The sequence below is a fragment of the Oryx dammah genome, unplaced genomic scaffold (genome assembly GCF_014754425.2).
Source record: "Oryx dammah isolate SB20612 unplaced genomic scaffold, SCBI_Odam_1.1 HiC_scaffold_23, whole genome shotgun sequence".
NCBI lineage: Eukaryota > Metazoa > Chordata > Mammalia > Artiodactyla > Bovidae > Oryx > Oryx dammah.
The window spans coordinates 26111289-26126327 of NW_024070207.1; the positions used below are offsets into that span (position 1 = coordinate 26111289).

The 15039-nt window shown below is 40.5% G+C and overlaps 1 long non-coding RNA gene across 1 annotated transcript in view; it reads left to right on the forward strand.

The window, feature by feature from the left end:
* LOC120881474 overlaps positions 1 to 15039 on the forward strand; it is a 57880-nt gene that overhangs the window by 15143 nt on the left and 27698 nt on the right. The window lies entirely within an intron of this gene.

Here is a 15039-nt window from a genome sequence, read left to right on the forward strand (position 1 = left end):
CATCTTGTTACTAGATAAAAGGGACACTTCTCGGTGTTTGTCTTCCCAGAAGTCTGTGGTATTAGATACTGTTGGTTTGTGTTCTTAGGTATATTCAGGGAATGTTTTTGAGTAACTACTGTATGCCAGGCCCCTTGGCACTGGCGATACACTGGAGAATAAAACAAACATGTTCCATGGCCTTATACAACCTGCTTTCTTCTGGGGTTAAAGACAATTTTGTCATGGTTGCAACTCCATACTGGGCTCCCATGACTCCACTCTCCTGGTATCTTAGCTTTATGACCATTTACCAACGTCTTCTCTGCTGGATACTTTTTATGTACGAACTCCCTAAATGATGATGTTCCTTAGGTTTTGTACTCAGTGCTCTTTGTTTATACCACGTACTCTTCTTAAGCCTTTAACGCTTGTATCGGTTCAGTCCCTCTGTCATGTCTGACTCTTTGTGACCCCATGGACTGCAGCAGGACAGGCTTCCCTGTCCATCACCAACTCCCAGAGCTTGCTCAAAGCCATGTCCGTCAGGTCGGTGATGCCATCCAACCATCTCATCCTCTGTTGTCCCCTTCTCTTCCTGCCTTCAGTCTTTCCCAGCATCAGGGTGTTTTCCGGTGAGTTCCTTCTTTACATCAGGTGGTCAAAGTATTGGAGTTTCAGCTTCAGCATCAGTGCTTCAGTGAATGTTCAGGACCGATTTCCTTCAGGATTGACTGGTTTGATCTCCTTGCTGTCCAAGGGACTCTCAAGAGTCTTCTCCAACACCACAGTTCAAAAGCATCAATTCTTTGGCACGCAGCTTTCTTTGTGGTCCAACTCTCACATCCATACATGACTCCTGGGAAAAAACAATAGCTTTGACTAGACAGACCTTTGTCAGTAAAGTAATGTTTCTGCTTTTTAATATGCTGTCTAGGTTTGTCATAGCATTTTCTTCCATGAACCTGGAAAAGGGAAAGAGTACCTACTCCAGTATTCTGGCCTGGAGAATTCCATGGACTACAGTCCATGGGGTTGCAGAGCTGGACACGACTGTGACTTTCACTTCTTCCAAGGAGCAAGCATCTTTTAATTTTATGGCTGTAGTCACCATCTGCAGTGATTTTGGAGCCCAAGAAAATAAAGTCTGTCACTGTTTCCATTGTTTCCTATCTATTTGCCATGAAGTGATGGGACCAGATGCCATGATCTTAATTTTTTGAATGTTGAGTTTTAAACTGGCTATTTCACTCTCCTCTTTCACTTTCATCAAGAGGCTCTTTAGTTCCTCTTTGTTTTCTGCCATAATGGTAGTTATCATGTACATGTATGAGATTATTGATATTTCTCCCTGCAATCTTGATTCCAGCTTGTGCTTCATCCAGTCTGGCATTTCGCATGATGTACTCTGCATTTAGGTTAAATAAGCAAGATGACAATATACAGCCTTGACGTACTCCTTTCCCAATTTGGAACTAGTCCTTTGTTCCATGTCCAGTTCTAACTGTTGCTTCTTGATCTCCTGCATCTCAGGAGACAGGTAAGGTGGTCTGGTATTCCCATCTCTTTAAGTATTTTCCGCAGTTTGTTGTGATCCACACAAAGGCTTTAGTGTAGTCAATGAAGCAGAAGATGTTTTTCTGGAATTCTTTTGCTTTTTCCTATGATCCAGCAGATGTTGGCAATTTGATCTCTGATTCCTCTGCCTTTTCTAAATCCAGCTTGAACATCTGTAAGTTCTCAGTTTGCATATTGTTGAAGCCTAGCTTGGAGAATTTTGAGCATTACTTTGCTAGTGTGTGAGATGAGTGAAGTTGTGTTGTGTAGTAGTTTGAACTTTCTTTGGCATTGTTTTTCTTTTGGATTGGCAGTCCTGTGGCCACTGCTGAGTTTTCCAGATTTGCTGGCATGTTGAGTATAGCACTTTCACAACATCATCTTTTAGAATTTGAAATAGCTCAACTGGAATTCCATCACCTCCACTAGCTTTGTTCATAGTGATGCTTCATATCAGGACTTGTATCAGCACTTGTATCAGGACTCCCAAAATCTACATTTCTAACCCAGATCTCTTTCTTGAACTCCAGACTAGTACCTTAGATTGCAATCTGGCAATTATTTTTGTTCCTCAGGCACATCAACTGTGAAGTATTTGGTGATTTCTCTCTTTTCTATCAGAATTTTGTATTTCCCATCTCTATGACTGACACCATCAACTATCCAGTTAGGCAAGTCAGAAAGATGAGTCACCTTACACTCCTCTCTCCCTGATGATTTACAGTGATTCCCTCACATTGCCAGTTCTACCTCCTAAATCTCTCTCATGCAGCTTACCACCTTTCTGCCATTGGAAATCTAGACATTGCCATTGTGTCAGACCCTTGCAATTTCAAGCCTGTGGTATTGCTGTAATCTATTGTAGAAAAGGGGAGCTTAAATCATGCTGATGAAGAGTATGGGTTTTGAACTAGATTCTGTGTTTGAATCTTTGCTGCTTGCTAGTTTTGTAATTCTTGAGTAAGTCATCTCTCTAAGCCTTTGTTTCCTCATCTTTAAAGTGAGAATTCTAATAATTGGATAGTTGTGAGGACTAAGTGAATTAATATACATAAAGCACTGGAATAAATGGCAAGCCCTTAGAATAGTGCCTGTCACATTAAAATGCTTGATAAATATTAACTCTAATAATTATTCTTTTTGGTGGCTCAGATGGTAATGAAACCTCCTGCAGTGCCAGAGACCTGGGTTCAATCCCTGGGTTGGGAAGATGCCCTGGAGGAGGGCATGGCAACCCACTCTAGTATTCTTGCCTAGAGAATCTCCATGGACAGAGGAGCCTGGCAGGCTACAGTACATAGGGTCACAAAGAGCTGGATACGACTGAGTGACTAAACACAGCACAGCACAATTATGTTTTACTGGCTTTTCAGTTGTTAGTCTCTCCTCATCTAGTCACATAAGTTGGACCATGTCATGCCCCTACTTAAACAATGCAAACAGACCCTCATCCCTTTCAAGATAAAATGAAAAAACTCTTTAGTCCTGTCTACTTCTTCAACTAGTTGGAACTGCTTGGTCATTCCCCCAAAGCAATTCAAATTATATTTTTATGGGCAGATGATGCTCTCTTAATCTTACATAAAGTATGAATAAAAGCATTTTAAGAAAACATTGACATTTTTTATTGATTTATACTTAATCTAAGTAAAGACAGTGTGTTTGCTATGCAAATGCAGCTTTGAGACAAGTCCCCTAGGTACTCTTCTTTCGTAGCTCTAACCAGATTGCTGCCCCATTTCCCGCTTATGTGAAATTATGGCACAGCTGAGACCTAAAGGAAGAGAGGGGACCAGCCCTGGGGGAACCTGAGGATGAGTGTTTGGGCAAAGGAAACAGTGTATACCCAGCACCTCTGGATTGGGGAGAGCTTGTTATATATTCTAGCAACTGAAAGGCCAGCGTGTGACTGAATGGTGGTGAAAAAAAAAAAAAAGGTAAATATAACAGCAGATGGAGAGGTAGGCAGGGTCTCCAGGTATTGTAGGCTATGGTACAATTTGGATGTTACTCTACATAAAAGGGGTCACAAATAAAGGGGTTATGTAGGAGAGTGACATAATTTAAATTTTGATAACATCACTTTAGCTGGGGTGTGGAGAATGGATGAGTGGGGCACCAGTAGAAGCAGAGAAACCTATCAGGAAGCTATGGTGTAGTATAGGGAGAGAGGTTAATGGCTTGGAATATCATGGTAACTGTGGAGATGGAGTCATTGGTGGGTTCACCAGAGACATGTGGGAGGGGAAGGTAAGAGGAAGATTATGCCTGCCTTAGTGGATTGAACAAGCACAGTAGATTATTAAGATGCAGAAGACTAGTGATGGAGAGACAGATTTGGCGAGTGAGACCAAAAGTTCAGTTTAGTACTTTTGAGGTTTGAGAGCAAGATATCTAAGTGGAGAAATCAAGTGTGTAGTTAGGTAGAAGAGTTGTGAAAGATAATAAGTCAAGAACTCTTGATCTTTTTTGGGGGGTGGTGGGCTGCACCACACGGCTCACAGGATAGGATCTCAGTTCCTTGACCAGAGATTGAATCCAGGCCACAGCAGTGAAAGTGCCGAATTCCAACCTCTAGACTGCCAGAGAACTCTCAAGAACACTTTGTCTTGATTAGAGCTATTAGTGATTATCAGTAAAATAAAAATATACCACCCCCCACACAAGTATGTTTATATTTCAACTGGTTGACATTTCATAAAGACCCAGGCGCACTCAAAACTTGCAACATGGCAACAGTTGTGATTTTACCATAAATTCATGATGTTGTGTGTCCTACAGCATCTAACCTATTCCTTGAATATAGTGGGCTCAATAAGTGTTTTTGAATTAGTGAATGAAAAAAGTCATGCTAGTCCATGTTATTCATTCTTATAAAAGAGGTATAATGATAATAATGATAATAATTTTTTAACTTTAGAATTTACAGAGTGCTTGCTATGGTCTGAATGCTTGTGTCCCCTCAAATTCATATGTTGAAATCCTAATCCCCAATATGATGGTATTTGGAGATGGGGCCTTTGGGAAGTGATTAGGTCATGAGGGTGGAGCCATTATGAATGGGATTAGTACCCTTATAAAAGATACCCCAGGGAGCTCCCTTGCCCTACTCCACAATGTGAGGACATAGTGATAAGGTGCTGGCCCTGAACCAGGAAGAGGGCTCTCACCTAACCATGAGGGCACCTTGATCTTGGACTACCAGCTTCCGGAATGGCCAGAAATAGGTTTCAGTTCTTAATAAGCCACCTTGTCTGTGATCTTTTGTTTTGCAGGCTGAATGAACTAAGACAGTGCTTTTATATCCCTTATGCCATTTTACATTTTTTGTATTAAACTTTGAATTTTAAGATAACCATAGATAGATTCACATTCAGTTGCAAGAAGTAATACAAAGATTCAGTGTATCCTTTACCCAGTTTACCCTAATGGTTATATCTTGCAAAACTCTAATACAGTGTTACAACCAGGATAATGATATTGATATAGTCAAGGTACTGAAAACTTCCATCACCACAAGTATCAGTTATGTTGTTTTTTTACAGTATACCGGCTTTCCTCCCACCCCTGAGTCCTCCTTAACTCCTATCAATCACTAGTCTGCTCCCCATTGCTATAATTTTGTCATTTCAAGGATGTTAAGTTCAGTTCAGTTCAGTCATTCAGTCGTGTCCGACTCTTTGCGACCCCATGTTATATAAATAGAATTATATAGGATGTAACTTCTTGGATTTATATTCTTTCACTGGAGATTTATTCACATTATTCTGTATATCAGTAATTCATTTCTTTTTGTTGTTTTTTAAATGTATAATTCAATGATTTTTAGTATAATTACACAGTTGTGCAGTCACCATCACAATACATTTTAGAATATTTTCATCACCTCCCAAAACAGACCTTGTACCCTTTAGCCATCATCCCCTTGTATAATCGGAAATATATTTGATCTTTGTCCCTGGATCCTGGCACAAAGCTCCCAACCTCCTTGGAATTTTCTGAGCAATAGGAATGCCTTTTGCCATTCATAAGGAGCCCCTTTCAACCATACCTGAGTTTATGTTAGTGAGGTGACTTTTGGAAGTGTGTTAGTTGCTTAGTCATGTTCAATGCTTTTGCAACCCCTTGGACTGTAGCCTGCCAGGCTCCTCTGTCCATAGAATTCTCCAGAGAAGAATACTGGAGTGGGTAGCAATTCCCTTCTCCAGGTGATTGTCTTGACCCAGGAATCAAACCCAGGTCTCTTGTGTTGCAGGCGGATTCTTTACCATCTGAGCCACCACTTTTGGAAAACCCCTAAGTAACCTAAAGGTGGGGGCTGGCTGCCAGGAAACCAACCATGGTTAAGGAGTTGGAACTTTCAGCCCCACTCCCTGACCTCTGGGGAAGGGATGGGGGCTGGAAGATGGAGTTCAATCACTAAGAATCAATGATTTAATCAGTTATATCTATGTAATGAAGTCTCCATAAAACCCTGAAAGGTCAGGTTTTAGAGAACTTCTGGGATGATGTGGGGAGATGGGTGTGTCTGAGAGCATGGAAGCTCCATGCATCTTTCCACATACCTGGCACTTAGCATCTCTTCCAATCTGTCCATTCCAGAGTTACATCCTTTTTACAATAAACCAGTAATCTAGTAAGTAAACTGATTTTCTTAGTTCTGTGAGTCCCTCAAGCAAATGAATTGAACCTGAGGAGGGGGTTGTGAGAACCTTCAACTTACAGTCAGTGGTTGGAAGCACAAGTAGCAATCTGGATTTGTGGTGGGTATCTGAAGTGGGATGGGAACAGCCTTGTGGGACTGAGCCCTTAACCTGTGGGATCTGACACTCTCTCAAGGTAGATAGTGTCAAAACTGAGTTAAATTTGTAGGACACCCTGTCAGTATCCAGGTCTTCTCTGTAGCTCAAATGGTAAAGAATCTGCTTGCAACGCAGAAGACCCAGGTTCAATTGCAGGGTCAGGAAGATCCTCTGGAGAAGAGAATGGCAACCCACTCCAGTATTCTTGCCTGGAGGATCCCATGGACAGAGGAGCCTGGTGGGCTACAGTCCACGGGGTCACAAAGAGTCGGACACAACTGAACTACTAACACTACTACTACTGTCAGTATCTACTGAAAATTGGAAAATTGCGTGATGGTGTGGGAAAAAACACACATTCTGGACTTCTGCCCCAGACCCTCCCAGCTGTAGGCATTCATTTAACCTATTTTTTGTCTCTATAGATTTATCTATTTGACAGTTCATATGAATGGAGCCATACAATATGTGGTATTTTTGTGACTGGGTTCTTTCACTTAGAATAATTTTCAGGGCTCATCCATGTTACAGCATGTCTCAGTACCTCATTCCTTTTTACTTTCAGAATAATGTTCCATTGTATAGATGTACCTACGCTATTTTACTTATCTAGTATTCATAAGTTGATGGATACTTAGATTACTTCCACTTTTGACTATTATGATGTATCAAGATGGTATTATTTTTTACATTATATACATGGTGAACATTTGTGTACAGGTTTTTGTGTAGACTTCTATTTTCACTTCTCTTGGGTATATACCTAGGAATAAGATTCCTAGGTCATACAGTAATGAACTGCCAACCAGTTTTACAATGTGACTGCACAATTCTACAATGTATGAGGCTTCCAGATTTCCCACAACCTTGTCAAAACTTTCTTGTTTGTTTTTTGATTATAGTTGTACTGGCAAGTGTGAAGTAGCAGTAGCAGTATCTCAGTGTAGTTTTGATTTGCATTTCCCTAATGACTAATGATTGGAGAAGACAATGGCACTCCACTCCAGTACTCTTGCCTGGAAAATCCCATGGATGGAGGAGCCCGGTGGGCTGCAGTCCATGGGGTCGTGAAGAGTCGGACACTACTGAGCAACTTCACTTTCACTCTTCACTTTCATGCATTGAAGAAGGAAATGGCAACCCACTCCAGTGTTCTTGCCTGGGGAATCCCAGGGACGGGGGAGCCTGGTAGGCTGCCATCTACGGGGTCGCACAGAGTTGGACACGACTGAAGTGACTTAGCAATGACTAATGATGGCCATCCCTGTGGCTCAGTCGGTAAAGAATCTGCTTGGCCCCAAATATGGTATATATTGGTAGGTGTTTAACATGCATTTGAAATATATATGTATTCTGCTGTATTGGTTGGAATGATAAACATCAGTTTGGTTAAATTGGTCAATAAGTCAAATTGATATGACCCTCAGTCATACAGCCACAAGAAATAAATCCCAAGGTCACAAAGAATTTTTCCTATGTTTATTTATAAAAGTTTTATAGTTTTACAGCTCATACAACTCAACAGCAAAAACCCAGAAATCAAGAAAGAAATAAAAATATGCATAGAAACTAATGAAAATGAAAACAACTCAAAACCTGTGGGACACTGTAAAAGCAGTACTAAGGGAAAGGTTCATAGCAATACAGGTTTACCTCAAGAAACAAGAAAAAAGTCAACTAAATAACCTAACTCTACACTTAAAGCAACTAGAAAAGGAAGAAATGAAAAACCCCAGGGCTAGTAGAAGGAAAGAAATCTTAAAAATTAGGGCAGAAATAAATGCAAAAGAAACAAAAGAGACCATAGCAAAAATCAACAAAGCCAAAAGCTGGTTCTTTGAGAAGATAAATAAAATCGACAAACCGTTAGCCAGACTTATCAAGAAACAAAGGGAGAAGAATCAAACCAACAAAATTAGAAATGAAAATGGAGAAATCACAACAACAATGAAGGAAACTATAAGCAAGGTGAAAAGACAGCCTTCAGAATGGGAGAAAATAATAGCGAACAAAGCAACTGACAAAGAATTAATCTCAAAATATACAAGCAACTTCTGCAGCTCAATTCCAGAAAAATAAAAGACCCAATCAAAAAATGGGCCAAAGAACTAAACAGATATTTCTCCAAAGAAGACATACAGATGGCTAACAAACACATGAAAAAATGCTCAATATCACTCATTATCAGAGAAATGCAAATCAAAACCACAATGAGTTACCATCTCATGCCGGTCAGAATGGCTGCTATCCAAAAGTCTACAAACAATAAATTCTGGAGAGGGTGTGGAGAAAAGGGAACCCTCTTACACTGTTGGTGGGAATGCAAACTATTACAGCCACTATGGAGAACAGTGTGGAAATTCCTTAAAAAACTGGAAATAGAACTACCATATGACCCAGCAATCCCACTGCTGGGGATACACACCGAGGAAAGCAGAATTGAAAGAGACACGTGTACCTCAATGTTCATCGCAGCACTGTTTACAATAGCTAGGACATGGAAGCAACCTAGATGTCCATCAGCAGATGAATGGATAAGAAAGCTGTGGTACATATACACAATGGAGTATTACTCAGCCATTAGAAAGAATACATTTGAATCAGTTCTAATGAGGTGAATGAAACTGGAGCCTGTTATACAGAGTGAAGTAAGTCAGAGAAACACTAATACAGTATACCAATGCATATATATGGAATTTAGAAAGATGGTAACGATGACCCTATGTGTGAGACAACAAAAGAGACACAGATGTATAGAACAGACTTTTGGACTCTGTGGGAGGTGAGGGTGGAATGATTTGAGAGAATATCATTGAAACATGTATAATATCATATGTGAAACAGATCGCCAGTCCAGGTTCGATGCATGAGACAAGGTGCTCAGGGCTGGTGCACTGGGATGACCCTGAGGGATGTGATGGGGAGGGAGATGGGAGCGGGGTTCAGGATGGGGAACATGTGTACACCCGTGGCAGATTCATGTCAACGTATGGCAAAACCAATACAATATTGTAAAGTAATTAGCCTCCAATTAAATACATTTTAAAAAAGAAAAAACCCAGACAACCTGATTTAAAAATAGGGAAAAGAACTGAATAGGCATTTTCCTAAAGAAGACATATAGATGGCCAACAGGCACATGAAAAAATATTGGATATCACTAATCATCAGAGAAATGCAAATCAGAACCACAAAGAGATATCACCTCACATCTGTCAGAATGGTGATCATCAAAAAGACCACAAGTAACAAATGTTGGCGAGGATGTAGAGAAAAAGGAACCCTTGTACACTGTTGGTATGAATGTAAATTGGTGCACCAACTGTGGAAAGCAGTATGAAGATTTCTCAAAAAACTAAAAATAGAACTTCCATGTGATCCAGCAATTCCACTCTTGGGTATATATCTGAAAAAACCAAAAACGCCAATTCAAAATGATACATGAACCCCAATATTCACAGCAGCATTATTTACAATTGCCAAATATGGAAGCAACCTCAGTGTCCATCAAAACACGAATAGATAAAGAAGATGTGATACACACACACACACACGCACGCATGTGCACACACACACTGGAATACTACTCAGCCATAAAAAGAATGAAATTCTACTATATGCAACAACATGAATGGATTTGGAAGGTATTATGCTAAATGAAATAAATCAGACAGAGAAAGACAGATACTCAATAACATTACTTATATTTGAAATCTAAAAATATATAAAAGAAACTAGTGAATATAACAAAAAAGAAACAGACTCATAGATATCGAAATCAAACTAATGGTTACCAGTGGAGGAGGAAGTAGGGGGCAAGATAGGGGTAAAGATAGGGGCAAGATAAGAGGTAGAAGCTACCATATATAAAATAAATAAGCTAAAAGAATATATTATACAACATAGAGAATATAGTCAATATTTCATAACTATAAATGGAATATAACCTTTAAAATTATAAATCAGTGTGTTGTACACCTGAAACATATGATATTATTTATCAACTATACCTCAATAAAAAATAAAAGTTTTATGACTATAGCTTTTATTTTAGCTCACCCATTTTGACTTCATTTTTTAAGTGTATGGTGTAGATAAGGGCCTAAAATTATCTTCTTGCTTGTGAATCTCTAATTGTCCTAGCACTATTTGTTGAAAAAACTGTCATTTCCTCAGGGACGGGGGACCCTGGTGGGCTGCCGTCTGTGGGGTCGCACAAAGTCAGACACGACTGAAGTGACTTAGCAGCAGCAGCCACATTGAATTGCTTTGACACCTTGGTCAGAAATATATTGACCATTATATAAGGGTTCATTTATGGACTCTTCATTCTGTTCCATTGATCTATATTTCTATCTTTATGATATTATCATACTGTCAATAACTGTGACTTTATAGTAAGTTTTGAAATATGGAAATGAAAATTCTCCCATTGACTCTTTTTCACAATTGTTTTGGCTATACTGGATCCTTTGCATTTTCATATACATTTCAGGGTAAGCTTATTAATTTCCAAAAAGTAAAAAAGCCTGGTGGACTTTTTTAGGGGTTTTGTTTTGGCCACATCTAGCGGACACGACTGAAGTGACTTAGCAGCAGCAGCGGCAGCAGCAGTGGCATACGGGATCTTAGTTCCCCAACCAGGGATTGAACCCACCGCCATGCCCCCTGCAGTAGAAGCATTGAGTCTTAACCACTGGACCACCAAAGAAGTCCTGGACTTTTTATAGGGATTTTATTTTATTGATTTCAATTTATAGATCAATTTGGTAAGAATTGCCATCTTTCATGGCATGGAATGTCTCTTAATTTATGCAGATCTTCAACTTCTCTCAACAATATTTTTTATAGTATTTTGTGTAAATTTATTTCTAAATATTTTATTCTTTTTGATGCTTTTGTGAATAGAATTATCTTTCTTTTTTATTTTCACATTTTCATTGCTTGTGTATAGAATTGCAATTCATTTTTTTTAAGTTTTTATCTCAGTCCTTACTGAACTCATTAGTCTCATAGGTTTTTTCTTTCATTCAACTTTTTATATTGATTGTTATCTGCCAAAAAAGCCACTTTTACTTCTTCCTTTCCAATCTGAATGCTTTTTATTTCTTTTTCCTTGATTGATTACCCTGGCTTAGAATCTCCAATACAGTATTTAATGTAAGTGACAGGAGTGGGCGTCCTCGACTTGTTTCTAATCTTAGAGAGCATTCGCTCTTTCATTGTTGACGCTAAGATGATGTTATGATGTGAGCTATAGACTTTTCTCATCTCCTTTATCAGTTTGACAAATTTACTTCCTATTCTTTGTCGATAATTTAAAAGAATTGTGGTAAACTATACATAAGATAGAATTTACCATTTTAACCATTTTTAAGTGTATGTATGGATGTGAGAGTAAAGAAAGCTGAGCACTGAAGAATTGATGCTTTTGAACCGTGGTGTTGGAGAAGACTCTTGAGAGTCCCTTGGACTGCAAGGAGATCAAATGGGTCAATCCTAAAGGAAATCAGTCCTGAATATTCATTGGAAAGACTGATGCTGAAGCTGAAACTTCAATACTTTGGCCACCTGATAAGAAGAACTGACTCATTGGAAAAACCCTGATGCTGGGAAAGATTGAAGGCAGGTGGAGAAGGGGATGATAGAGGATGAGATGGTTGGATGGCATCACTGACTCGGTAGACATGAGTTTGAGCAAACTCTGGGAGATGGTGAAGGACAGGGCAGCCTGGCTTGCTGCAGTCCATAGGGTCATAAAGAGTTGGACATGACTGACTGACTGAACTGAACTGAGAGTGTATACTTCACTGGCATTAAGTACATTCACACTGTCATACAGTCATCATCACCATCTGTCTCCAGAACTTTTTCCTCTTCCCAAACTGAAACTCTGTAACTCCCCAGTTCCCCTCCCCGAGCCCCTGACAACCACTATTCTATTGATAGTTTCTGTCTCTGGACTTTGATTACTCTAGGTCCCTCATATAAGTGGAATAATTTATGTGTCCTTTTGTGACTGGCTATTTCACTTAGCGTAGTATCTTCAAAATTAATTCATATTGTAGCATGTGTCAGGATTTCCTTCCTTTATAAGACCGAATCATAGTCCATTGTGTGTATATAGCACGTTTTATTTATCCATTCATCTGTTGATGTATACTTGGTTTGCTTGCCCCCTGTCAGTCCATTCAGGATGCTGTAACAAAATACCACAGTCTAGGTAGCTTATAAACAACAGACATTTCTTTCTCACGTTTCTGGAGGCTAGAGGTCCAACATCAAGGTGCTAGTATGTCCAGGTGAAGGCCCTCTTCCTGGTGATAACTGGCACCTTTTCTCTGGGTCCTCATATGGTGGAAGGAACTAAGGATCACTGTGGGATCTCTTTTACAAAAGCACTGATATCACTCATGAGGGCTCCACCTTCATGAACTAATCATCTCCCAAAGATTCATCTACTAATAAATTAATATGAATGGGGGAGGTGATGGACACAGCCATTCAGACCACAGCACCACCTTTTGGCTATTGTGAATAATGCTTGAATATGGGTGTACAAATATCTGTTGGAGTCCTTGCTTTCAATTCTTCTGGATATATACACAGAGGTGGAATTGCTGGATTGTATGGGAAACCTACGTTTTTTTGAGGAACTGCCATATCATTTTTTTTAGGAACTGCCATATCATTTTTTTTAGGAACTGCCATATCATTTTTCATAGCAGCTGCACCAGTTTACATTCCCACCAGCAATGACATAGGTTCTAATTTCTCTAAATCCTTGCCAACACTCTATTTTCTTTTCCTTCCTTCCCTCCTCTTCCTTCTTCCCTCCCTCCCTCTCTTTTCTTCTCCTGCTTCTTCTGACCTTCTTATTCTTCTCTCTCTTTCTTTCCCCTTTTCTTTTTCTCCTACGTGCCATCCCAGTCAGTATCACATTGTTCTGTGCTTGGGTCTTCATTTATAAAGGTGACTGAATGGTGGCACGGAGAGAACAATGCCATTGAAGGAAAAGTTTGATATTACTCACAGTTCCCCTAGAAACAAGAAACAATAGTCCTCTGCCTTATTCATCCAAGGGCTGGATACTAAGCAACTAGAAATCACCCCTATAGTTTAGGACCCACCAAGATTATTCAAACTAGCCAATGTTTTCCCTGCCCTGTCTTGCCTTTCCCTCAGAAATCCCAATAAAGGCTGTGGCCGAAGTCTATCCCTCCCTCAACACTCAGTCACCTTTTTAAATTAAGACTTGGGCAGAGAACCATTGGTGCAGTGTGCAAGATGACTCAGCGTTCATTGGAGGGGGATTGCCTCTAGACTGCTCTTGGTTTACTAAGTGGATTTACCAAACAAAGAGTACTTCCCAGATGGCGCTAGTGGTAAAGAATCTGCCTGCAGTGCAGGAGATGCAAGAGACAAGGGTTTGATCCCTGGGTCGGGAAGATCCCCTGGCGAAGGGAATGGCAACTCACTCTGGTATTCTTGACTGGAGAACCCCATGGACAGAGGAGCCTGGCAGGCTACCATCCATGGGGTCACAAAGAGTCAGACACGGCTGAGCATACACACACTGAGTACTGCCTGGGAAGGCATGGCTGACTGTTGGCACACTGGCACTCTGGCTGCCACTGCTTCATGCCGTATGGGCTGTATGCTGCCATGACCCACCAACTAAATCTAAGAGGACCTCAAAGGCCTCTACGGTACTCCTCACTTAGTTTCAGGTGCTGAAGTTTCCACTGGTTGTTGCCAAAATTCCATATTTGTCATCTCACCTTGGACAGCTGGGTCCACTGAGTCAAGCCTGGTTTCCCTGGTTTGACATACCTAAGTCCTGGGCAGTGACATTGGGGGTGATTAGGATCACTGGCTAATTTAGAAGATCCAGCTCCCTGCCCAAAGGAGTGAAGAAAGGCTTCCTCTGATGAGACCATGTTGGGTGGTTGGGTGTCACTCTGATCCATTGGCCCAACAGGGCTGAAGTCAGCAGTGGGCTGAAGTCTTCCCTCCCAATAAGTGAGTAGACACTAGGCGTTGGTCCCTGGTACACTTTACAGATGTACTGGCAGTACAGCTCAGGGTTCCTTTTCACAGCAAACCATGGTATATGTGTGTAGTCACTTCAGTTGTGTTCGACTCTTTGCAACCCTAGGGACCCTAGCCCACCAATCTCCTCTGTCCATGGTGATTCTCCAGGTAAGAGTACTGCAGTTGGTTGCCATGCCCTCCTCTAGAGGATCTTCCCAACCCAGGGATTGAACCCGCGTCTCTTACATCTCCTGCATTGGCTGGCAGGTTCTTTACTACTAGCATACCTGGGAAGCCCCAAACCTTAAAGTTCATTTCAAAGGCAAATCCTTTTGTTATTGTTTGCTCTGCTGCTGTCATATTTGTTCTTCAACTAAGAGGGATGTAAGAAATCCATCCTCGGAGACCAGTGGCTCAATGTTTGATTTAAAAAAGGGGATATGAAGGAAAAGGGGCACTTTAATTCCACTCCCTATAAAACACGTGAGGAGGAGATGGTAAATGTCCAGGTCCATGTGCTTGGGCTGCTTATGGATATGCTGAATCTCCTCTTTAAAACAAAACCACCACAAAACAAAACACTGAAAAGATAAAGCCGAGGTCACCATTGCTGTCCTAGATGTCACCCCTTTGAGGTGGGGTACCCTAGAAAGAGAGGCCACTACTC